The 26,687-nt window shown below is 40.1% G+C and overlaps 2 long non-coding RNA genes across 3 annotated transcripts; both read right to left on the reverse strand.

Moving 5' to 3' along the window:
* Window positions 1-1,033: 1,033 nt before the first annotated feature.
* Window positions 1,034-26,408, reverse strand: LOC121401399. 2 transcript variants are annotated; one of them, XR_005966206.1, is made up of 3 exons: window positions 26,057-26,408; window positions 25,253-25,320; window positions 1,034-1,227 (listed from the first exon to the last, which is right to left on the reverse strand). It is a non-coding gene; the product is annotated as an uncharacterized LOC121401399 (long non-coding RNA). The 2 variants fall into 2 exon arrangements; XR_005966205.1 differs by having other exon boundaries at window positions 26,088-26,402.
* Window positions 13,682-15,372, reverse strand: LOC121401403. The gene is made up of 3 exons (XR_005966209.1): window positions 15,180-15,372; window positions 14,671-14,706; window positions 13,682-14,094 (listed from the first exon to the last, which is right to left on the reverse strand). It is a non-coding gene; the product is annotated as an uncharacterized LOC121401403 (long non-coding RNA).
* Window positions 26,409-26,687: the final 279 nt, after the last annotated feature.

Below are 26,687 nucleotides of genomic sequence, written 5' to 3' on the forward strand. Positions count from 1 at the left end.
TCTTTGTGAAATTTATTTTTATTACATTGTATAAGTCATTGTATCATGTGTATTTCCTGTGTGCTAAAATAAAGTAGTATAATGGTAAAAAAAAACATCCATAAGAAATTTTTTAAGAGTGAAACAGATTTTTAATAAATATAACGTGTGTACATATATACACAAATATATATTTATGTATATTTATATATATATACTGTGTATATATATATATATATATATATATATATATATATATATATATACAGTATATATACAGAAATTTGTAATATGCAATATCACATATAATCATATTCATGATTATGCAATAACTATTCATTTTAAATACAAAAAAGACTATTTATGATTACATTTTTTCACAGTTTTCAACAGGATGAAATGGTACCAGATAGTAACATTTTTATATGGGCAGAATAACTCATTTGCAATAGGAGTGCAATGAATATGGCTTAACTTCCTTTTAGCTACAAAACATACCAACCGAAAATGACATTTTTAAAGGAGAACTAACCCATAAACAATATGGAAAAAAAACTACATTTTCTATAGTGAACTTATTGCAGGAGGCTAAAGTTTCAGCTTGTCAATAGCAGCAATGATCCAGGACTTCAAACTTGTCACAGGGGGTCACCACCTTGGAAAGTGTCTGTGACACTCACATGCTCAGTGGGCTCTGATTGGCTGTTGAGAAGCTAAGCTTAGGGGTCATCACTAATTATCCAGCAGAAGAAAATGAGGTTCCCCTGCAATATAAGCTGATGCTACAGGTTTGCTGATTATTCAATTCTGATGCTAACTGCACTGGTTTCTGTGCTGCCATGTAGTAATTATCTGTATTAATTACTAATCAGCCTTATATTGTGACATTTCTATTCTATGTGTACTGTATATTGTGAGTGGCTCCCTAAGCTCAGTAAGTGACAGCAGCACAGAGCATGTGCAGTGAATCAGCAGAAAAGAAGATGGGGAGCTACTGGGGCATCTTTGGAGACACAGATCTTTACTGCTAAACGGCTATGGTTGCCTTGGGCTGGTACAGAAGCACAAAACATAATGTACAACATTTCTGCCTACTTCTTTAGTTAGGCTTAGTTATCCTTTAACGAGAGTTCTTTGTCAAATATTGCTGCAACAATATCTATGACAGCAAAGCCCATTCCATGTGTTGCAGTGTTGAACATCTCTGATTCTGCCTTAATTTCTTCTTTGATAGAAGAGAGTTGTTTCCTGTATAATACAAATACAGATTCAAACAGATGCAGAATGAGGATTAACACATCACATATTATATTATATTTTATTAAATTAAATTGGGATGAAAAAATGAAAAGTACACAATGATGGTAGTGTACAATGGCAAAAACATGGTTAAAGTGATGACACAAAAAACTCTTCAAAATATTAATGTACATTTAGGGGGTTGTTTATTAAAGTTTGAACAGTAAAATATTGTAATATTTGAGTTCTTTTTCACTAAAATATTTAGAGGAAAAAAAACTTTTTTGAATTTATCAAGCTTTATTATACCATGATGCTGCAAAAAGACAGAATTTCAAAATCTTGCATGTTAGACCTGCCGAGGGCCTGTATAAGTAGATGAGAGAGGTACCTTCCCCAAAATGAAGTTATCGGGGTGTTCAACAGGAAAACAACATTATTAATAATAAAAATTTGACATAGGAATAGAATACTCCAAACAAGTTACTGTAACATATCTGACGGAAAATGGAGAGCCTCAATCCAGGGAGGGAAGCCCTGTGTCCCTCAAGCGACTGAAGAGAAAGAGATTTAACGGTGAGTATCACAAAATCTCCTTTTCTCCCGGTCTGGCTTGATGCACCTTTCTGGCGAAGCGAGTGTCAGAGGCCGTAAAGGTATCGAAATGGTAAAATTTTGCAAAAGAATTAAACCGAAGTCCACGTGGCTGCCTTACACAGCTGTTCGGCTGATGCCTGATTTCTGAACGCCCAGGACGTACTCATCCCTCCGGTAGAATGGGCTGTGTAGGCTCGTTGAATAGCTTTCTTGATCCAACGGGAGATAGTAGGTTTAGAAGCCCGAGAACCCTTTTGAGGTTCGGAAGGCAGAATGAACAGAGCATTGGTCTTGCAAATGTCCTTATCTCTGTGGATATAGAATTTCAACACTCTGACGGGATCCAGAGCATGTAGGGCCACCTCCTTGGGATTTGACGGCAATGGACAGAAGGTAGGATTTGTTATTTCTTGATTCAAATGAAAATCCAAGACCACCTTAGGAAGGAAGGAGGGAATGGTTCTGAGAACCACTCTGTCGTGATTAAAAACTAGGAAGGGTGGCTTGCAGGATAATGCATTTAGCTCTGAAACCTGTCTTGCTGAGGCAATTGCTAGAAGGAATACTGTCTTCCAAGTAAGCCATTGAAGGAGCACTGACCCCAGTGGTTCGAAAGGTGGATGTTGAAGTGCCCCAAACACTAGCGTGAGGTCCCAGATAGGAGTTGGTGGGCGTATTGGGGGGGCTATATGTGCAACCCCTTGCATGAAAGTCTTTACATCAGGTAACAAGGCTAGGTGCTTCTGAAAGAGAACTGAAAGAGCGGAGGTCTGGGACTTGAGAGAACCTAGAGACATACCCATGGATAATCCCTCATGGAGAAACTCGAGTATGTTGGGAACCAAAAATGTCCTGAAGGTCTTCATATTACGGGTGCACCATTGACGGTAGGTAGCCCAGACTCGATGATAAGTCTTGGCGGAGACTGGCTTTCTCGCTGCACACATATGGGCAAATTTACAAAATTCGAGTGAAGAATTCGAATGGTTAAAATTCGAATTTCAAATGCAACTTTTTGTCAACTTTTTGAAAATTCGACCATCGAATTTGAAAACTCGACCATCGAATAGTGATCGTTCGATCGATTCGAACGATTCGAGTAATTCGAACGTTCGAATTTAAAATCATTCGACCATTCGATAGTCGAAGTACTTCCCCTTTAAAAATCGTTCGACCATTTAATTCGCCAGATAAAACCTACCGAATTGCATTGTAAGCCTATGGGGACCTTCCATAGTCTTTTGGGAAAAGTTTTTTGATCGAACGGTTTTCATTCGATCGAATTCCCAAAATCGCTCGATTCGAACGATTTTGGCGTTTGATCGAATGAAAATCGTTCGATCGATTCGCTAGTCGAATTCGAACGAGCGCTATTCCCCCCCTCGACGGTCGAATTTCGAGTGTTTAGACCACTCGAAATTCAACCTTTAGTAAATCTGCCCCATAGTGTGAGCTACGGCCCTGGAAAAACCCTTTTGTGTTAGGATGTGCGTCTCAAGAGCCATGCCGTCAAGTTCAGGTATGGTGGATTTGGATGTTGAATTGGACCCTGGGTTAGAAGATCTGGAAGGAGAGGTAGTGTCCAGGTTTCTGCTACTGACAGGTTGATCAGGTCTGTGAACAAGGAGCGAGGAGGCCACCTTGGAGCTATGAGAATGAGGGTTGTCTGTGTAGTCTATAACCGTCTGATTATCCTTGGCAGTAGTGGAAGAGGAGGAAAAGCATGCGCCAAATGAAATTGCCAATCCGCTGTTAGGGCATCAACATCTAGACCTAAGGGATCTCTGTATCGAGCTAGAAACCTTTCCACTTTTCGAAGTGGGGTGCACAGAGGGTGCCCCACCTCTGTGTTATTTTGTGGAACATGTCGTGGTTTAGTGACTGCTTAGAAAGTCCGCTTCCCAACTTCAGGAGCCCCGGAATGTATATGGCTGAAAGAATGACCTATGTATGTATGTGTAACTTTATTTGTAAAGTGGTGTTGAGGAGCAGTGCATAAAAGTACAATATATATTTATATAAAAGTACACATGGGGGAGACAGATTACATACAGTGTAATAAATATACACAGAATCATATGACAAGGAGTTTTAAGTGCTATGTGGTAAGAGACATAGGGGCAAATTCACTAAAGAGTGAAGTACCGCCACTAGAGTGAAATTCCGCCACTCTCCATTAATTTCTATGGGATTTGAAAGGTGTATTTATCAATGGGTGAAGTGAAAGTGGACCCGTGCATCCTTGGGTATGTTCACTGATGCATACCACAGAGATTGCGGGAACGAATTCTTCTGCCCAGTGTAGGGTCCTTTGTGTCTCTGCTAGGGCTGCCCTGCTTTGGTGCCCCCTTGGTGGTTGATGTAGTCTAGAGCTGTCACGTTGTTGGACTGTATCCGCACTAACCTGTTGCGTAGGAATGCCGTCCAATGATGTAGTACAGATTCGCTCTGAGCTCTAGGAGATTGATTGGGAGGCTCCTTTCCTCCTAGTTCCAACATCCCTGAACTGTCAGCAGACCCATCAATCCGCCCCACCCTTTTTGACTGGCATTAACATACCCCAGAGAAGGGGAAAAAAGGGAAAGACCAACCCAATGTATTACATGTGTTGTCCTAAGAACAGAGGAAAGGTTAACTAAAACATAACTTTTATTAAATGTACAAAAATTAAAATGATAGTCCAGGAACTGGGGTTCACTTGCTAACCAGCACCTAAGTACAAGCTGGCCTAGCTGTGTTATGAGGAGAGCAACAGCATGATTTAACATGCCAAAGAATTATCAGCATCAAACTTTTGCAGGCATGCTTGTATCGCCACTTCTGACCCACTTCAATCCCCACATACAATGCCGGTTAAGCCGTGCTTCTACCCAACCCCCGGCGTCGGCGGGTTAATCCCGCATCTTTAGTAACGTTGGCGGGTTAATCCCGCATTTTAGATGACATCGTTTATTAGGAGGAAAGCAGCAGCATAATTAAGTTACCAGCATACACCCTTTGCAGGTACACTTCTATCGTCACTTCTAGCCCACTTAAATCCCCGCAAACATACAATGCCGGTTAAGTCGTGCTTCTACCCATTCCCCAACGTCGGCGGGCTGATCCCGCATCTTTGGTAACGTTGGCAGGTTAATTCCACATTTTAGATAGCGTCGGTGTGTTAGTCACGCTTCTTAGTATCATCGGTTTGGTAATGGTCTTCCCGATCTCAGTCTGGGTGGATACAGCCACCATTCTAGTGAAGGCTTTACTTGAGGTGGGATGACTACTATCCTGTCTAGGTTCTTGCGATCCCTCTTCTGGTGATGCAGTATTAATTGCTGTAGGGGTCTGGTGTGTATGGAATCTCGGGAAAGGCCGACACCATTTTCCCCAGAGTCTTCATGGCTGTTCGAATGGGAACAATGAAGACCAATTTCGATGTTAAGATTTGATCTTGTAAGGTGTTTATCTTGTTCTCTCAGAGGAAGAGATGTGCCGTCCTGCTGCCAGTCCCCAGGAGAATGAGCGGGAGATCAAGCACAAGAGTGCACGAGAGGGAGGAAGCCAGCCAAGATGGGGCTTGTGACTCCTTCCACCTGCAGAACGGATGAGCAAGGCATGCAGCAAGCTAATCAGGGAAGTAGAGAAGGAGGGTGTGGGTGGCCAGACGCGTGACCATTTGGTGGGTGGGTGCACAGGGTGCTGCTGAGCACATACCCGACCAACTAGCTTAACTCCCAGATGAATAAAGCCCACTCATCTGTTACAACCAGTCCTTCATGTGAACTCCAGTGTAGCCTGGCTCGTGTAGCTTCCAGGGGAGCAAGAACATAACCATAGGGTGGAGATGGGCTAACCTACAGACCTCCAAGGAGCGGGATGGCTACTAGGCTAAGCTTAGCTGTTCATTAGGTCCTGAACCTATAGCTGGTAAAGCTGCTGGGATGTATTTCATGACACTGTGAGGAGTGACCTTTTACAACAGTTAGGATCCTTTGCCCAGCCACTCTGTGTTTTATTTTCTTCCTTCTGAGGACACTAAGTAAAAACTGACTCCAGGAGGAGGCAGGGGATGAAACCCAGAGCAGGAGGAGGAGTTAAAAGTTAACTGTTTAGTGTCAGCTTTCCAATCTGCAGGATCTTCATTTCCATGGTGCCTGTGTCCCCCAATCTAGGGTAGAGAAATACACCATAACTTGTCTCCACACAAAAAGAACATTTAAGTGTGTTTACACAACGTAAGACACAACTGTTCAGATATGTATTTAGCAGCCTGGGTGCTTAGAGAGCCCCCAGGTAATATATTTTATACAGTGCTGCATATTTCAAACATTAACTTTCAAATGTCCAAACCTTTTGACTCTTTTGTTGAAAGACAGCTTAAGAAGGGTTTTCACTCTGTAAAGTGTTTCCTCTGCCACACCACAATTAACTGAAAAATATAATATCATAAAATCCTTTCCACTGTACAACACATGCAGATAAAACTATACATGTAAGTTGGCCCCAGAAAGTATACACTGTGAGCAAACCTCTGTTTTATAGTTGTTTGATCTTCCCCAACTGACAGTTGCCTAAAGGTAGGGTTATAATCAGAAAATAAAGCCACCCGTTTGCTCTGCAAACCAGAAGTGCTGCTAATCATACAATCTACAACCTGGATTGCTTATAAAATTTTTATCCACAGCTTATAAATTCTACAATGAGTTTTAGTTGAAGACATAATATATTACAATTAACTGAACATATAACCACAAATAACTATGTCTTTACACACAAAAGACAGCACTCTGGTAAATGTAAAGCTGTGATTTTTAGGGCCCATAATTTGATCAGCCCGACATCACCCACCTCTATGTGGGCATATAGGGGAGAGATCCGCTTGTGGATCTCCCTGTGTATGGCTACCTTTAGTCTCAAGACTTTATATGAGCTGCGAAGGAGAAGGTTTCATAGCAGAGGGAGAACAAGAAAAAAAAAAGATATACCATATGTATAAAAACAAAACTGTTACCATCAGCTTTTTCACCAGCATTCACACTGGACCCTGGACCCTGGTCCTCTATATCTGTAATAAAATAATATTCAGACATATTGGCCGAGTAAAAAATTACCAAAATAGGGGTTGTACTTGGGAAATAAAGGACTTTTACTATATATATATATATATATATATATATATATATATATATATATATATATATATATATATATATATATATATATATATATAGTAAAAAATGGAATGCTGTTGCACACTGGGGACTTAGTCAAAAGAAGATAAAAAAAAGGTTTTATTCAAATCGACGTTTCGACCCTCACTGGAGTCTTTATCATCTTGATAAAGACTCCAGTGAGGGTCGAAACGTCGATTTGAATAAAACTTTTTTTTTATCTTCTTTTGACTAAGTCCCTAGTGTGCAACAGCATTCCAGTTTTTTACTTTATATATATAATCTGTTAGCACCAGGGCATTATCCCATTTTTTGAAGTGTGTGCAGCAGTCATATACTTGATATATATATATTAAGATATGGGTTGCTGCAGCATGTAATGCTTCTTAATTCTGCACCAGCTTGGGAAAAGCTGAATAATGGGTCCCTGGAGCGGATGGAAGAAAGCAAGGTGGGCTTTCATCCCTTACTCTATGTAAGGTTTTACAGCTGCAGAGGGAGAGCAAGAAAAAAAAAGATATAACATATGTATAAAAACAAAACTGTTACCATCAGCTTTTTCACCAGCATTCACACTGGACCCTGGACCCTGGTCCTCTATATCTGTAATAAAATAATATTCAGACATATTGGCCGAGTAAAAAATTACCAAAATAGGGGTTGTACTTGGGAAATAAAGGACTTTTACTATATATATATATAACAATCCCTGTGTTGTTTAAAGGGTAAGGCATTTTTCAGTAGCAGTATGCACAAAGTGTCTCTGTCTTAAATATATTGATAATGGGTTGAGTGCAGAGGATCTCTTGTTTCTACTATATGTATTTTGTGGTCACAACCTCATTGCACCCCCGCTTAATGTTTTTAAGTTAGTGGTTGAGCACAACTTTCCCTTGCTTGTTATAGTTTATACAGGAGCAGTGACCAGCTCCATGTTGTAGCCCCCACCCTTCCCAGCTATAGTCAGGTGATCCCACTGGTGTCTAATAAAAGGGCATCCAAAGTTTGGAGTTTACTTTGAAAGCAGCAAGTAAGTTGCGGGTAAAACTTAGTCCCTTTGTAAAATGTATAATTGAACAGTAGAATTCTTAATGAATCAGATAAAAATTGAGAGTAGGACTGGCCAGATAAGGGATGACTTTGACGTAGTTGGCCAGCTTAAATATATTGCAATATATGGACAAACAATCCCTGTGTTGTTTAAAGGGTAAGGCATTTTTCAGTAGCAGTATGCACAAAGTGTCTCTGTCTTAAATATATTGATAACGGGTTGAGTGCAGAGGATCTCTTGTTTCTACTATATATATATTGTGGTCACTACCTCATTGCACCCCCGCTTAATGTTTTTAAGTTAGTGGTTGAGCACAACTTTCCCTTGCTTGTTATAGTTTATACAGGAGCAGTGACCAGCTCCATGTTGTAGCCCCCACCCTTCCCAGCTATAGTCAGGTGATCCCACTGGTGTCTAATAAAAGGGCATCCAAAGTTTGGAGTTTACTTTGAAAGCAGCAAGTAAGTTGCGGGTAAAACTTAGTCCCTTTGTAAAATGTATAATTGAACAGTAGACTTCTTAATGAATCAGATAAAAATTGAGAGTAGGACTGGCCAGATAAGGGATGACTTTGACGTAGTTGGCCAGCTTAAATATATTGCAATATATGGACAAACAATCCCTGTGTTGTTTAAAGGGTAAGGCATTTTTCAGTAGCAGTATGCACAAAGTGTCTCTGTCTTAAATATATTGATAATGGGTTGAGTGCAGAGGATCTCTTGTTTCTACTATATGTATATTGTGGTCACTACCTCATTGCACCCCCTCTTAATGTTTTTAAGTTAGTGGTTGAGCACAACTTCCCCTTGCTTGTTATAGTTTATACAGGAGCAGTGACCAGCTCCATGTTGTAGCCCCCACCCTTCCCAGCTATAGTCAGGTGATCCCACTGGTGTCTAATAAAAGGGCATCCAAAGTTTGGAGTTTACTTTGAAAGCAGCAAGTAAGTTGCGGGTAAAACTTAGTCCCTTTGTAAAATGTATAATTGAACAGTAGAATTCATAATGAATCAGATAAAAATTGAGAGTAGGACTGGCCAGATAAGGGATGACTTTGACGTAGTTGGCCAGCTTAAATATATTGCAATATATGGACAAACAATCCCTGTGTTGTTTAAAGGGTAAGGCATTTTCAGTAGCAGTATGCACAAAGTGTCTCTGTCTTAAATATATTGATAATGGGTTGAGTGCAGAGGATCTCTTGTTTCTACTATATATATATATATATATATATATATATATATATATATATATATATATATATATATATATATATATATATATATATATATATATATATATATATATAATAGACAAAAAAAGCTTGCACTCACAGGTCTTTTGCAAAAAATAAATGGAGTTTAATCAGAAAGAATCACTAACGTTTCGGCTAGCACACTAGCCTTTCTCAAAGTGAAGAAACAAACAAACCACAACCATTTAAAACCCAAAGTGGCGGGAAGCAAAACAAAGTGACGTCAGAGTGACGTGTAAGTAGGGAGAAAATACATAAAATATAATTAAAGTCCATAAATGCATTACGAGTTCATGGGGACAATAAATTCATATATATATACACAATGTTACAATCAGCAATAAACATATAGGATAACTGAGAAAGCGATGTTTATAAATTACAATGTATCAACATATGTAGCGTCAGGGCCGCCATCAGGGGGGGACAGGGGGGACAGGGGGGACAAGCGTACCGGGCCCGGGCATGAAGGGGGGCCCGGCAGCGCTGCATTTTTTGAAGATCCGGGCCCCCCTTACGAGCGCCCGAGCCGTACGTCTTGCCTCTTGAGTGCCGAATGCGGAAGTGCCGAAAAGCCGAAGCCGATGCGCCGAAAAGACCCGAAGTCACGAAAACAGCCGAAGCCGAAGTCCTGAAGCAGCGCAAAGACCCGAAGTCACGAAAACAGCCGAAATTGAAGTCCTGAAGCGGTGAAAAGACCCGAAGTCACGAAAGGAGGTGAAGTTGAAGTACTGAAGCCATGAGTTCAATTCTACTGAACACCAGTTTGTGGTTTTTTTTTTTTTTAATCCCCTGGCCACCAATGTATTATTTTAATATTCTATAGGCCCCTGCCACCAATCTTTTTTTTAAAACTTTGTTTTTTGGGGCCCCAATTTTTTTTTTAACTCGTAAGGGGCCCCTTGCCACCATTGTTTTTTTTTGGGGGTTTTTTTTTTAAAAAAAAAATTAATTTTCTTTTTGGTGGCCCCAAATTTTTTTAACTTGTAAGGGGGCCCCTGCCACCAGTTTTTTTTTTTTCAAATTTTTTTTTGGGGCCCCAATTTGTTTTTGACTTATAAGGGGGCCCCTGCCGCCAATGGTTTTTTTTTTCTCAAAAAAAATTCATTTTTTTTCAAATTTTTTTTTGGGGCCCCAATTTGTTTTTAACTTATAAGGGGGCCCCTGCCACCAATGTTTGTTTATTTTTTAGTTTTTTTTACATTTTTTTTGTTGGGGCCCCAAGTTTTTTTAACTTATAAGGGGGCCCCTGCCACCAATGTTTTTAAAAAAAAAAAAAAATTAAATTTTTTTTTTTGGGGCCCCAATTTTTTATAAGGGGGCCCTGACCATCAATAGCTTTTTACAACTTGTGTGTGGGGGGGTTTACTTTTTTAGCGCTGATGTCTGTGTGGTCTTTTAACTGCGATGTGGAGTGGGCGGGATATAGGGCGGAGCTTGGTCATCAGTGTGGGCGGGGCCCAGGGGGCCCCAAAAATTTTGTTGTACGGGGCCCCGTGATTTCTAATGGCGGCCCTGTGTAGCGTTAGCGGAGCGGCTCGTGGACAGTTGCAGTTAGTACAGCATGTCCGTTCAGTACACAGCGCTTCCGTCCAGCACACTGCTACTGGACCGCTTATGCACTACCTGCTTGAGAGCATTTTCCGGCAGATGATTCTTCCACAGGACTTTAAAGGAACAGTAACATCAAAAAATTAAAGTGTTTTAAAGTAATGAAAATGTCATGTAATGTTGCCCTGCACTGGTAAAACTGATCTGTTTGCTTCAGAAACAATACTTTAGTTCATATAAACAAGCTTCTGTGGAGCAATGGCGGAAATTGAAGAATGGCTAAATGGCACAGGTTAATTAATGGATAACAGATAACACCATTAGATAGACAGAGCTTATCTGATATCTGCTGTGTAATTTGAGCTTTTTCTCCTTTGAATGGCTGCCCCCATTGCTACATAGCAGCTTATTTATATACACAATTGTAGTCTTTCTTATGTAAACACAGCAGTTTTACCGGGGCAGAGCAACACTGCATTATATTTTCATTACTTTAAAACACTTATTTTTTGACGTTACTGTTCCTTTAACCCTGCAACGTCGGCTTCTAAACCTACCCGATGAACCCCCGCAGAGACGGCTTCTGAACCGACCCGACGAACAACAAGACGACCGGCCTCCATACACACTGGATGACAGCGGTAACTTTACACACATACCAATTATGAACATGTTGAACGCTTAGCTATATTAATTACTACTATGAACTTTTAATGGATTGAACGACTTTGTACATATTATTAACTGAAACTTTATGATTGGGGTTCCCTTATCTTTTGGCTACATGCTGTACTAACTGCAACTGTCCACGAGCCGCTCCGCTAACGCTACATATGTTGATACATTGTAATTTATAAACATCGCTTTCTCAGTTATCCTATATGTTTATTGCTGATTGTAACATTGTGTATATATATGAATTTATTGTCCCCATGAACTCGTAATGCATTTATGGACTTTAATTATATTTTATGTATTTTCTCCCTACTTACACGTCTCTCTGACGTCACTTTGTTTTGCTTCCCCCAACTTTGGGTTTTAAATGGTTGTGGTTTGTTTGTTTCTTCACTTTGAGAAAGGCTAGTGTGCTAGCCGAAACGTTAGTGATTCTTTCTGATTAAACACCATTTATTTTTTGCAAAAGACCTGTGAGTGCAAGCTTTTTTTGTCTATTATACTTCTACTGCATTGGCTTGTTGCACCCAGGCACCGATCACTTCCTAGACGAGTTGTGCTGGCTTCCAGAGTTCTACGTTCTATATATACTGTATATATATATTAAGATATGGGTTGCTGCAGCATGTAATGCTTCTTAATTATGCACCAGCTTGGGAAAAGCTGAATAATGGGTCCCTGGAGCAGATGGAATAAAGCAAGGTGGGCTTTCATCCCTTACTCTATGTAAGGTTTTACAGCTGCAGAGGGAGAAGAAGAAAAAAAAGATATACCATATGTATAAAAACAAAACTGTTACCATCAGCTTTTTCACCAGCATTCACACTGGACCCTGGTCCTCTATATCTGTAATAAAATAATATTCAGACATATTGGCCGAGTAAAAAATTACCAAAATAGGGGTTGTACTTGGGAAATAAAGGACTTTTACTATATATATATATATATATATATATATATATATATATATATATATATATATATATATATATATATATATAGTAAGATATGGGTATCTAAAGGGCACTATATTGTATGTATTTCACCAGCATTAAGCTGATAAAATCAGAACTCCAGGGAAAAGTGTATTGCTGCAGCATGTAATGCTTCTTAATTATGCACCATCTTGGGAAAAGCTGAATAATGGGTCCCTGGAGCAGCCCACCTCAGGGCTGCTGCTTTCCCTAGAGAGGAGAAGGATGAGAGGCCATGCATGCTTGTGAGCACCAGGGAACCAGAGGGTGATTCCCCTGAGTTGGAGAGAGCTGCAAAGGTCTGGGAGAGGACCAGAAAAAACACTCACAGGAGACAAGAGTCTCAAGTGTGCCCAGAGAGGATTCTGGGACTTGTGGTCTGCTGAAGGTCAGTGAGGATCAACCTCAAACATGAGTAAAGATAACACCAGTGAGGGTGTAAAGAGGGACTGTATGTTCTGTGATTCTCCATGTGAAGCCAATGGGCTGAAGATTTATTGTGTTCTATTGCAAATAAAAGCCAGCAAAGCTGCAGTTTAAATTCTTCAAGGTGGTCAGTCTCCGTTTATGTGCTGAAATCTGTGCAATATGTACTAGTATAAATATGTCTGAAATTAAAATGGAACTATACTCTATAGTATAGATAGTATAGTCAAACATATTTAAACAATATTTTCCATTCATGCATTATAATAAAATTAAACTACCAAAAAAAGTACTTACCAGCCAAAAACTGAGATGGTTGAGGTCCTTCAGTACCTGTACAAACAATACAGTAATTTGAGATTTATTTTACTGGTTGTACAATAGCTAAATCCATTGTGAGCTAGTAGTGGATTTTTATAAAATGTGATGTGTTGATGAATTAGATGAAAGTTGAGCATAGGACTGGCTAGATATGGGATGACTTTGTCTATCCCTGTTTTGTTTAAAGGATAAGGCATTTTTCAGTAGCAGCATGCACAAAATGTCTTGATATATCTAAATATATTGATAATTGGTTGTGTGCAGAGGATCTCTTTTATTTGTCTATATGTTGATGTATGTTGTATTAGAAAGGTCTGAGTAGTGTAAATACACTAAAGAACCATGAGACTGGGAAAAAGTCAACAGCACATAATTTTTATGTTATTGATGACTATTTTTTTAAATATATGATTATTTATAATGTATAGAAAATACAATTCAATTATTACACAGAGAAACAAACATAAAGAGGAAACTTGTAACATAAATGATGGCCAAAAATGAATCACGTCAGTTCACATCTAAAAAAAGGAAACAAATCTGTAGTGCACTTGGGACTCAATTGGCAAGGACCTGATTTTTAGATCTTCAATTCTGCAGTTATTTATTTACTTTATTTAAATTGCACTGACACATTTACACTGTTTTGCAGGAATTATACATATTTCACATCAATCCCTGCCCCAGAAGAGTAAGATTGCACAGGGACAGCAAAAGAGATTGAAGAATCTAGCATAATAAGGGTCAATGTAAATATGGATATAATTAAAAAGGGAAAAAATGTTATACAATCATTGAAAGCATTTAATAATAAGAAATATCTTGCCATTGATGTTTTCACCAGCATATTCTGGACACTGGATACTGGACACTGGACATTTCCGATGTGTAGCGGCAAAAAAAAAAACACTCAAACATTAATATTGTTCACAGTTCATCAATGTGGAAAATTAAAATTCAGTTAAAATTAGAAAGAACTGTTATAACACTAGTTTACTTTAATAAGATAGAGTGGCCATCATAAAGACCTGTATTGAAAAGGAAAATGATGGTAGCCTAGAAGGCCCACAAACCTGAGTTACACCAAAATAAATAGAACAGGTTATACATATGCTCCAGTGGGGTTGAGATGGTAAGCTTACGGGTCATCGCAAATCATCAAGAAGAAAATTAAGTTTTCCTGTCAGTAGGTGCTGCTAATTATTAAATTATTAAATGTTGATGCTAATTGTGCTGTCTCTAATTTGCAGTTTTGGAATGATTTTGTTTTTGTTCAGCAGTTCCTGAGTTTCGAATTTCAGTAGCTGTCTAGCTACTGTCACAGATTCAGTGATCCTTACTTGAAAGATGTAAAGAGGCAGAGGATGGCAATATATATATATACGGCACATTTAATTGATTTCAACCCTATTTTACTAATACAATTAAAAATAAAAAAGGAACTTACCAACCAAAAGCTGAGATTTCTCCGATTGTTCTGTACCTGTACAAACAACATTTGAAGAAGTGTTAAAAGTTCTTATACTATAGATAGTGTGTGTATATATATATATATATATATATATATATATATATATATATATATATATATATATATATATATATATATATATATATATATAGCAAAAAGGTGATGGCACTCACAGGATTTCGTACAAAAGACAACAAAAAAATACAAATAAGGAAGTTTATTAATCCAACGTTTCGGTCCCACACAAGGACCTTTTTCAAGGAAATCCTGCGAGTGCCTTGCTTTGTACATTCTATTTGCATGAGCACCCAGGTCTCACCTAAGATTACGGAGTGCGGCCCACATAAGCGCCAGATATATATATATATATATATATATATATATATATATATATATATATATATATATATATATACTGTATATGGCACATTTAATTGATTTCAACCCTATTTGATTAATACAATTTAAAATAAAAAGCCACTTACCAGCCAAAAGCTGAGATTTCTCAGATTGTTCTGTACCTGTACAAACAACATTTGAAGAAGTGTTAAAAGTTCTTATACGATAGTGTGTGTGTATATATCTAAGCATGAACACGCTTGAACTCAGATCCAGACTTGCATTGAAGCTGGTGCTGGGTCAAATTATAGCATACAGCAAACAGATGAGGACCCGCACTCCAATAGTCCGTGAAACAAATCAATATTTATTCATAGCTTGTGCATCCAACGTTTTGGCCCACATCTGGGCCTTTATCAAGGATAAAATACAAGTGATTAAGAGTGTGAGTACACTCTTAATCACTTGTATTTTATCCTTGATAAAGGCCCAGATGTGGGCCGAAACGTTGGATGCACAAGCTATGAATAAATATTGATTTGTTTCACAGACTACTGGAGTGCGGGTCCTCATCTGTTTGATATATATATATATATATATATATATATATATATATACTGTGACAGGGTGTTTGGGAAACACCACTGTTTTACAGAAAAAGGCACATAAAAGTGTGCATTTAAAGGAAAAGGAAAGTGTAAAATAGAATAAGGCTAGAAATGCTGTATTTTGTATACTAAACATAAGCATGAACTTACTGCACCACAAGCCTGATCAAACAAATGATTTATGCTTTCAAAGTTGGCTACAGGGGGTCACCATCTTGTAACTTTGTCAGACAAAGATGTATAACAAAGGCAATGCACATGCTCAGTGTGGTCTGGGCTGCTTAGGGATCGTCACAAACAAAGCTGCTTGAGTTCTGCATGGCTGGAAAGTAAGGCAGGGGCTCCCCCTGCTGTTCATAAGTATGATTGTTTCCCTGCTCAGCAGTAAATGAAGGGAGAATGTTACTGCATACAGTCAGGTTTTTTTTAAAAACGGTACAGATTTTTAAATTAAAGTATATTTCTTTTTCATTAAAGAAAGTAAAAATTGGATTTTACTTTTTTGCCTTTCCTTGTCCTTTAAACTGCATGGTATGTGATACAAAGGAATATTTGGCTCAGGTAGGGTTAATATTCCCTCTCAGCCAGGTAATTAAGTGGCAGCTGAGAGAGGAGCTACCTGAGAATGTAAAAGGGCTGTGAGCACAGCTCAGTCTCTCAGCAGGTAGGAGACCTTGCTGTGTTAGGAACTCCCAGAGGTGCTGGGAGTGCCACAAGATACTGCACGAAGCAGTGGGAGCCTGTGACAAAGTTGTGTCTCTCAGAGAGAGTCTTGCTACAAGATTGAGAAAGCCAGGAGGCTGAACACTGCCAGGAGTCCTGTGAGTACAGGGCTGAGCCAAACTATTTGCTTGTTGTGCTGGTAGTCCACAAGGGGCCCAGTCTAGTCGGGGAATACTTCAAAGTGTGAAGGTAGTGCCCAGTGGGCAAGGTTTTTATTTTATGATTTGTTTATTTGCTGTGTGTAACTGACTGTTTAAAAGTGGCAAAATAAACCCTTGTTTTCCTTGAAGAAGCTTGTCTCCCTGTCTTTATGCTCCTTTGTCCTATGCTGCCTATCTGCCATTGACTAATTCCCCCAAAAGTTATATGTGCAAGCTGCCAGTTTGCCACATATGGTGTTTCGGATGTGGGCAAAATTAGGAGCAATTCAAAGACATACAACTGTTTAAAGGCTGATGAGTCTGAGAGACATTACCTATAAGCCAGTGATGAATATGACAAATTGTGCTTCAGCTGTTCAGCAGGAGGCTGTGTTAAAGCGACAGGAACAGCAAGATGGCAACTGGTGGATGCCTTTCCACAGCGACTGGGAGAGAGTCTGTGCACCAAGAGTGAAACGTGAGAGTTTCTGTGAGTTGCAAGGAGCAGTGGCAGCTCCTGAAAGGTCTTTAGGGGAAAAGACATTTTTTCTGTGTACCACAGAGAGAGTTCTTCCAACAGGCTTCCTTAGAGGTACAGCAACGAGTGTATTCTCAATAGATGACGAAGGAAGTGAGGTAGACTTTGCGAGTGGCAATGGAAGTCAGGAAACCAGTTCCAAAGAGGTGGTGCCCCGAGGTTGGAGACCCAGCGGTTGTCATAAGTGCAGCATGCCAAGGAGAGAGGCTATGCTGATTTCCAAGTCCAGTCTGGCATATTTGGCCAGGGTTCTTCCCTACTACAGGAATGGTGAGACTGTTCTTAAAGGGGTGGTTGAAAGGGAACGGCAGGCTGGGGGGATAAAAGACTGGGACTGTTGGAGGAAAGGCAAGGTCCTGGGACCTAACGTGTTAAGTGTGCAGCCAGAATGCACTGGAACTATTGAAAAGTATGTGGAGTTAAAAGTGAATGGGATTTCACTGTGGGTCACACTGGACATTAAATCCACTGAGTCTGTGGTGTTACATAATCTGTTACTGTACGTTCTAGTGGGGCAGGAGGTCCCTGATAAGCAATAGAACTTTGAACAGACTGTACATTTAAGTTTTGAAACCACCAAAGGGACAGTTGTCCACTCACTTGTAGTTGCCAGTGAGGGGGAGGAGGAAATTGTTCAAGGAACAGACTTTCCCCTATTCTGGGATTTGTGGGGAAACCACGAACCACTGAATGCTGGGCAATCAAACCAGGTGGTGAATAGTGTTGGTGTTATGCAAAATGTTATAGGTAATTTTGCTGTCCGATGTCCAGATGTGAATCCAGTGGGGCAAATTCACTAAAGAGTGAAGTTCCTGCACAAGAGTGAAATTCCGCCACTCTCCATTCATTTCTATGGGATTTTGAAAGGTGTATTTATCAATGGGTGAAAATGAACGTTCACTCTTTGATGAGTACTCCTTTAAAAATCCCATAGAAATGAATGGAGAGTGGCGGAATTTCACTCTAGTGGGGGAACTTCACTACTGACTTCACTCTTTGATAAATCTGCCCCTATGTGTTTGACTATGGAGTGTGAAAACACCTATAGCAAAAAGTGTAGGGATGACCCCCAATGTAAATGTTCCCCTAGAGAGTGTGAATGAGGTAATTCATAGTGGGGAACACCAAAAAGCAGAGCAGCCATGTCTGCAACAAAGTAGCTCAAGTGAGAGAGAAAATGTCTAGAGTAAAATGTCTTAATGTTTTGCTACCTGAAGGGTTAAAGCAAAGGGGAAAAAAACTCTGAGGCATGTCTGTGATTCCAGTGGGAATGTCTTAAAGGTGAGGCAAAACCTAAGCCCTGTTCTATGTATGATTTGTCTGTGAATGTGTACAAATCTGCCACTGTGTGCAAAACAGAGCCTGTAAAGTGCACGAGTTGTTCTGGCCCAGGTCATATGGCTGATAATTGCCCCTTTGAAATGTCTACTGCAGCAATAACCGAGCTGATCAAAGTCTTTGACCAGTTGTATGTGCAACTAAACTCTGGTGGAGAGTCCCAGTATACTGAGCGCAATCCCTTAGAGAGACCGGGATATGTCCAGCTCACTGAGTCTGTAGTAAGGGACAACAGACCTGAGTGTGCTGATATGGAGAATGGTAACATGGCTGTCAATGGGGATAAGCCACATGGAGTGACTGTGGATGAAAGTGAAGTCATGACTCTTGTGTTATATTCCATGGAATGAGTCTTGCAGTCAGAATCTGTCTGTCTGATAGAGGATGTGCTGGGTCCCAATACAAGTGAAGCCAAATGTGGGTTGCTTGCTAACACAGGGAGGCAGATTTACTAACGAAAAAAACATTCCAAATTCGACCATCGAGGGGGGGGGATAGTTAACGTTCAAATTCGATTTTCGAATTCAAACGGTTTTTATCGCAATTGGAACGATCGAACGATTTGCATTCAATCGAACGCTAAAATCTTTCGAATCGTTCGACTCGAACGATTTTCAGCATTCGATCGAATGAAAATCATTCGATCTAAAAAACATAGAAAAACTTAGCAAACCACTCTGGAAGGTCCCCATAGGCTTACAATGCAATTCGGTAGCTTTTATCTGGCGAACTAAATGGTCGAAGGATTTTTTAAAGGGGAAGTACTTCGACCAACGAATGGTCGAATAGTCGAACGATTTTTTACTTCGAACGTTTGAATCGTTCGAATATGCACTATTCGATGGTCGAGCTTTTCAAATTCGATGGTGGAGTTTTCAAAAAATACCATTCGAAATTCGAATTCGACCTATTCTAATTCTTCACTTGAGCTTAGTAAATGTGCCCCTGAATGTGTGATTGAGTGTGTGTCTAGTTGTATAACACAAGTCTGTGAGCAAGATGCAACCACAGGGCAGACTAAAACTGGCCATGGGCTTGAAGTAAAAGCCCTCTGCGTGTTTAAAAACCCACCATTTCCAGTTGTGGAAGGACACCCTATATACCAGGCAATGGATAAAATTAAAATGCAAAGCATGAATGATGCTAACAGAGATGCCAAAGGATGTGTGTCTTCGCTAGTAAATAAATTCAGGAGTTGGAAGTGTGTGTGGCCGCACCCATAGAGACGCGTGTGTCAGATCCATGTGATGGCACTAATAAGTTGGCCTTAAAGTGTACATCCGAAAGGGACTCCCATGGTTCAGGCATGATAACCTGGGAGAGTAAAGTAAGGCAAAAGTGCAAGCAGAACTGTGGGAGTGAGACACCTGAAAGTGTGAAGAGCAAAGTCAGGTTAGAGACCTGAAATCTTTGACTGCCAAGCTGTGTGTGTGTGTGAACATAGCCAATGCAAATGATGGTTTGGAAAATAGTACGAGTGTTAATGGTGATAAGCCAGATGAAGTCAGGGCCGGCCCAAGGTAGTTCGGCACCCTAGGCAAGAGCTTTAATAAGCGCCCCCCCCATCCTGCAATACCATTTCAGCCAAAATATTCCCCCCCCCCAAACCTGTACCTGTTCCAGCCAGCAGCCAAAATATTGCCCCATATCTGTGACTGTGCCAACCAATATATTGCCCCCAAATTAGTACCTCTGTCAGCTAGCAGCCAAAATATTGCCCCATATCTGTGACTGTGCCAACCAATATATTGCCCCCAAATTGGTACCTCTGTCAGCCAGAAACCAAAATATTTCCCCATATCTGTGCCAGCCAAAATAGTGCCCCCAAATTAGTACCTCTGTCAGCCAGCAGCCAAAATATTACCCCATATCTATGCCAGCCAGCAGCCACAATACTGTCCCCAAATTAGTGCCTGTGCCAGACAGCAACCAAATAATGCCCCATATCTGTGCCATTAAAATATTGACCCCCAAATATGTGTTAGGCCAGAAGCCAGCAGCAGCAGCTAGAATATTGGCAGGACTCACTTTCAGTGTGCACAAGTCATCAGGGGGCCCAGCGGTTTTTAATGTGCGCCAGGTACCACACCGACATGACAGCTCAGCACTCTGCGGCTGCCGTCTCAATGCGGTGTGCCGTCAATGCCTGCATGTGTTGCACCTAAAGCGCATTCGTCACAGTGAGTTGGAGCGCTGCTGGAATCAGGTGATCGCCGATGCACTACAGAGATCAGAGTTAAAGGGATCACACACAGCCACAAAATTAGATGTAATTAAATGAGGGTTTATTTAAAACAAATTCCTAAACATGTGCCCCCTTATGATTGCGCCCTAGGCAACCGCCTACTCTGCCTACCCCTAGTTCCGGCCCTGGATGAAGTGTCTGAGGAAGTGAGGAGTGAAAATGTAAAGCTGCCTCCTGAATCTGTGTGTATGCAGGTGCCAACCACAGAACTGTTGTCCAGTAAGCCAATCTGTGTGAGAGTTGTAACACACTGTTCTGGAGAGGAAAATGTATGTGAAGGCATATTTAAAGGGGAAATTAAAAGTCCCTTGGCAAAATGTGTGTCTTCGGTTGAGAAGCAAAGGGTGCCTGAGTGTAACTTAAAGGCACCAACTGCCAGTAAGACAAAACAAAGCAAGGGTCTTGCTAGCAACAAAGCTTATGAATATGATATTGAGATTAAAGGGGAAGTGTGGCTGTGTGTGACCATAAACACCTAGTTCAAAGAAAGATGTCTTTGAAAACTGAAGTGTGCTACAGTCTTGAAGGAACTCGGGAACCAAACAATTGGCAAAGGTCTGGTTGGGTTCCCAAAGGGAAACACAAAAGTTGTATGCCAGTGGAGAGCAGAAAGATGAGTTGTGTGTACCTGTCCCCACTAAAGTGAAAGTTACAGATTCAGAAACAGCTGAGTCTATTAAAGAGGCATGTGAGATAAGTCCTGATACAGATGGGGGTCAAGTGTGGGTTGCCTGTTAACACAAAATGTGTGTGACACAAATCTCTGGTAAAAAGCACCCTACAACCCATGAATGTAAAAAGCAAAGTGTTCATGGTGTGGACAAAGTCACAGAAGCATGTGTGCTTGATTTTGCCCTATTGGATCAGAAGCAGGAGACTGAATGGTGTGTGACTTCGTCCATAGAAACACATGTGGTAAATGTCTTGCAGGTTAAAGAAAGGTCAAAATCGTGTTTAGGGTTGTGAGAAGCAGCAACCTAGTCCTTCAAACAAAGAAAGACTGGAGGTAGAAATCCCTTTAAGAGAGTTTCTTTTGGGATGGCAATGTGTTCCACACCTGGGTCGAAACAGAGGGGGAGGATCTGTGACAGGGTGTTTAGGAAACACCACTGTTTTACAGGAAAAACACATAAAAGTGTGCATTTAAACTGCATGGCATGTGATACACAAGAATATTTGGCTCAGGTAGGATTAATATTCCCTCAGCCAGGTAATTAAGTGGCAGCTGAGAGAGGAGCTACCTGGGAATGTAAAAGGACTGTGTGAGCACAGCTCAGAGTCTCTCAGCAGGTAGGAGACCTTGCTGTGTTAGGAACTCCCAGAGGTGCTGGGAGTGCCACCAGATACTGCACGAAGCAGTGGGAGCCTGTGACAAAGTTGTGTCTCTCGGAGAGAGTCTGGCTAAAGGATTAGAGGAGGCTGAACACTACCAGGGGTGAGCCAAACTATTTGCTTGTTGTGCTGGTAGTCCACAATGGGCCCAGTCTAGTCAGGGAATACTTCAAAGTGTGAAGGTAGTGCCCAGTGCGCAAGGTTTTTATTTTATGATTTGTTTATTTGCTGTAATCACCCCTGTGCTTAACTGACTGTATGTTTAAAAGTGGTAAAATAAACGATTGTTTCCCTTGAAGAAGCCTGTGTCCCTGTCTTTATGCTCCTTTGTCCTATGCTGCCTATCTACCATTGACTAATTCCCCCAAAAGTTACATGTGCAAGCTGCCAATTTGCCACTGTATATGTGTGTGTGTGTATATATGTATATGTGTGTGTATTTTTACAAAACGAAGAGATGCCTCAGCATTCTCTTCAGCGTATAAGCAAAAATCTCGGTGCTCGCTCCTTAGGAGATACAGTCTTGTCCCCACGTAATATACAAAAATAAGAATAAAATAACACTCAAATAATACAAAAAAAAGTATATTAAGTACACAAGGCATAGTTAATTGACATCTATCCTATGTTATTAATACAAGTAAAAGAAAAATGAACTTACTAGACACAAGCTGAGGTGACTCAGATTGCTCTGTACCTGTACAAACAACATTTGGAGTTCACAAACCATTTGGTGTAAAAAATAAAAAAAATAAAAAATTTTTGTGCACATAGCTAAGGAAACATTGGTCAGGAGGCCACCAGTGAATATAATCACTAATTTTGCCAGTCCTCTTCTTAAAATGCACAAGTCTAGGGAATTGTCTCTTGTTGCTCTGATTAATTTATATTATACAGTCCAGTGTGTGTATTTTTGTTTTAATTTTTTTGTTTCTTGTGTGAGTCCAAAATGCAAAATAATTATCTAATTTGTATTTAGATATTTACTCATATCCAAATTTTGTTTCTAGATATGATGTGTAGTGCTTGGACTAAATTTATATCAACAGATATATACAAAAATACCTTTAAAAATCGTTCGACCATTTAATTCGCCAGATAAAACCTACCGAATTGCATTGTAAGCCTATGGGGACCTTCCACAGTCTTTTGGGAATTTTTTCTAAGTTTTTTAGATCGAATGATTTTCATTCGATCGAATGCTCAAAATAGTTCGATTCGAACGATTTTGGCATTCGATCGAATGAAATTAGTTCGATCGATCGAATAGCGCTAAAATCGTTCGAATACGCTAGTCGAATTCGAACGAGCGCTATTCCCCCCCCTCGACGGTCGAATTTCGAGTGTTTATACCACTCGAAATTCGACCCTTAGTAAATCTGCCCCTTTAAGTTAATTAAATTTTCCTTCTTTTAATAACTATCACAAAATTAAATATTGTTATGAGGGAGTCCTTTTATAAAGTAATTTGATTCAAGTGTATGTCTTATACGGATAGCGCAACAGCAAATGCTCTATAAGCTACAAGTATATTATTAGGGGCCGATTTACTAAATTCGGGTGAATGAAGTGAAGGGAAAAAAATTTCACTGGTCGAATGATTGATTTTTTTTTTTTGGGCACTTCGACGATTGAATGGGTTAATATTCGATCAAATCAAATGATTCGAATGGAAAAATCATTCGACAGTCGAAGTACTGTCATTTTAAAAAATCATTCGACTGCCTTGTTCGCCAGATTAAACCTACCGAATTGCTATAAAAGCCTATGGAAATGTCCCATAGGCTTTTTTTCAAAGTTTTTGGTCGAATGAAAAATCATTCGATTCGAATGGTCGAACGATTTTAGCGTTGATCTAATGATTTTTCATTCGATCGATCGAATGGGGGTATTCCGCCTATTCCCTGGTCGAATTTCGAGGAATATTTCCCCTTGAAATTCTACCCTTAGTAAATCTGCCCCTTAATGTCACTTTATTGCTCACCTTTCTATTTAGGCCCTCTCCAGTGCATTTTCTTGTCTCTTATTTGAATCCGTGCATGGTTGCTAGGGTAATTTTGACCCTAGCAACCAGATTTCTGAAACTGCAAACTGGAGAGCTGCTACCACACATCAGGGTACTTAGCACATTGGCCATTCCCAATGTTAGCTAAATACAGTTGCTTATTAAAAGAATGTCTAACCACTTGATGGCACTGTTCAGAAAATGCAAGATGTTCATAGTAATTTCCTCTTGTAACCAATTGGTGGTGCCAGTAAATGATTACCGTAGCAATTTATATTCTTACCAACAGGCCTGGACTGGCAATCTGTGGGTTCTGGCAAATGCCAGAGGGACTGCTGTATGGTTCAATAGAAAGGTACCATATAGTGGGCTGGTAGGGGGCTGTTTGGGCTGGTGGGGGCTGTTTGGGCCTCTGTGTACTTGGAATGGCAGGGCCTATTTTGACTCCCAGTCCAGGCCTGCTTACCAACACTACTATAATCATGATTTATCCTTCATATGTATATTTATTAGTCCAGGGTTTTGCTCATGTGCAGAAGGAGCAAAGTTTACTTAAATGTTAACCAGTGTATTATTAAAGTCACTCCTGTTTAAGAGCAGGGGAATTTTCCAGATGTTCTGCAAAAAGGGCTCTTTTTGAGATAACATTAACAGTATAGTGTTGTAACCTATTGGGGCTATTCCACACGGGGAGATTCTTCGGCGTTTCGGGTCGCGGCGACCGCGACCCGAAATAGGTTACAACACTATACTGTTAATGTTATCTCAAAAAAGAGCCCTTTTTGCAGAACATCTGGAAAATTCCCCTGCTCTTAAACAGGAGTGCCTCGTGAGGCTTTTTCAGGCGACTGTTGAAAAGCGCGTCGCCTCGTGTGGTTAGCACAGGCGTTTTTACGTAGGCGCCCATACAAACTATCGCCGTGACCGTCGCGGCTACTGTCGCTGCGTTTTCACGCCGCGACCCGAAACGCCGAAGAATCTCCCCGTGTGGAATAGCCCTTAATATAAAAATCACATTAAAATGCATACCACTTTTCAAATATTATATAAGCCTATTAAAAGTTACCTTCCAGTAAACTTGATAAATGTACTTTTATATAGTATAAAAAAATTGTAAGTGGTAGGTGTTACTGGGCCCAAGAGCAAATTGAATTTAGGGTCTAAAACATGTGTAAGTTGATCTATTCTACCAATACATATTCAGTGAAATGCCTATGAAATGAATGGAAAATATTAAATTGTGCATAACATTAGTGCATAACATTAGTAAATAAATCAATATAAACTCACAAAGCCTTGTCTTTTTTGAAGCCTTCCTAGTGGCATATTTTCTTTTCACTGGTGCCATGCTTCACCAACTTAACAAACAACAAAGATGAAATAAGTCATCAGTTCTCTTTTAATTAGGAAGAATATACATCATGTTATTTAAAGAAATATTTAGAGGTCATATTGTAAAAGCAAATACAATTGCAGTGATTATGACCACTCTGACAACAGTCCATATACTATAACACCATCCTGAGAGGCAGCCAGCACATGGCAAAATATGCAACATAGCTTAATGTGTTTAACTACAGGAATAAAGATAATAATCAGCATAAAAATTATAATATTTCTTTTTTTGGCCTACCTTATAGGGTTTTTAGAATTCTGAGAAACTTTCTCAGCAGGATCCCTCCTTGTTCTCTTTTATCAAATTATCTAATCATCAAAGAGGAAGCTCTCATCTGATCACACAGCACATCATTAGAGGGAGGAGCTAATGATATCACACAATTTTTGGCAACTTAACTGAAGCAACAGTAGAAGGGACTGACCAATCATTCTATGGAGGTTTGGCCAACATGGATACTAGGTTTTATCTGCCTACCAGGCAGAAAATAAATAAGATCATCCTGGGAGGCAGAGAGTACATTAATATTTTAGCATAAATAAACACAATATAATCACTTGTACAGCACATTTATTGCACACATATACAAACAGTATAGTTGGGAAGTAGATATGTTTTGAGCTAGAAAGACAATTTGCAGCTCTCTGCCCTCAGAGCCTCCATGTTACATTAAGATGTCGGTTCAACTCACTACTCACTAATCACAAATCCGTGCACCCACATTACCACCTGTTCTGTGCAGTCTCCTACATAAAACTTCTCAGTGAAATTCTGCTTCTCAGCAGGAATCTTCTCTCTTTTTAAATCACTTTCCCTCCAGACTTCAGCAGCCATGATACAGGAGGAGCAGATCACACAGCACAGCACCAAAGGGAGGAGCAGATGACATCACACACTCCATATGTGGCAGCTTCATTGAAAGTAATGCTAGAGTGTACTGACCAATCAGCTGGGGGAGGTGTGTTTAGCCTAGGAGGAGGGTGTGGCTGAGTTGTTATCTGCCTGTGGCTGACTTGAAGGCACTCTTCGTTCCCTATTTTACTCCTCTGCTGATTTCTCCCACCGTCACACGCCACTTCCTAATAATTTTCAGACCCAGCACAACATAAGATGGGAGAGTGCCATGAGGTGCCCGCACACCCTTTGCCAAGCCACCATCTAACCAATCTTTTAGGTAAGGAGAGACCCAAACCCTAAAGATCTCCACCCACAAAGGAGGCTTCTCCAAAAGGAGGTTGGAAAAACTGTACTTAACAAAGGCATTCATGAAGAACACCACAGGGTTTATCATGTCTAAACCCCCCTCCTTCCTTTGTAGGTAGGTGACAT

Source organism: Xenopus laevis, chromosome 3L (genome assembly GCF_017654675.1).
Source record: "Xenopus laevis strain J_2021 chromosome 3L, Xenopus_laevis_v10.1, whole genome shotgun sequence".
Lineage (NCBI taxonomy): Eukaryota > Metazoa > Chordata > Amphibia > Anura > Pipidae > Xenopus > Xenopus laevis.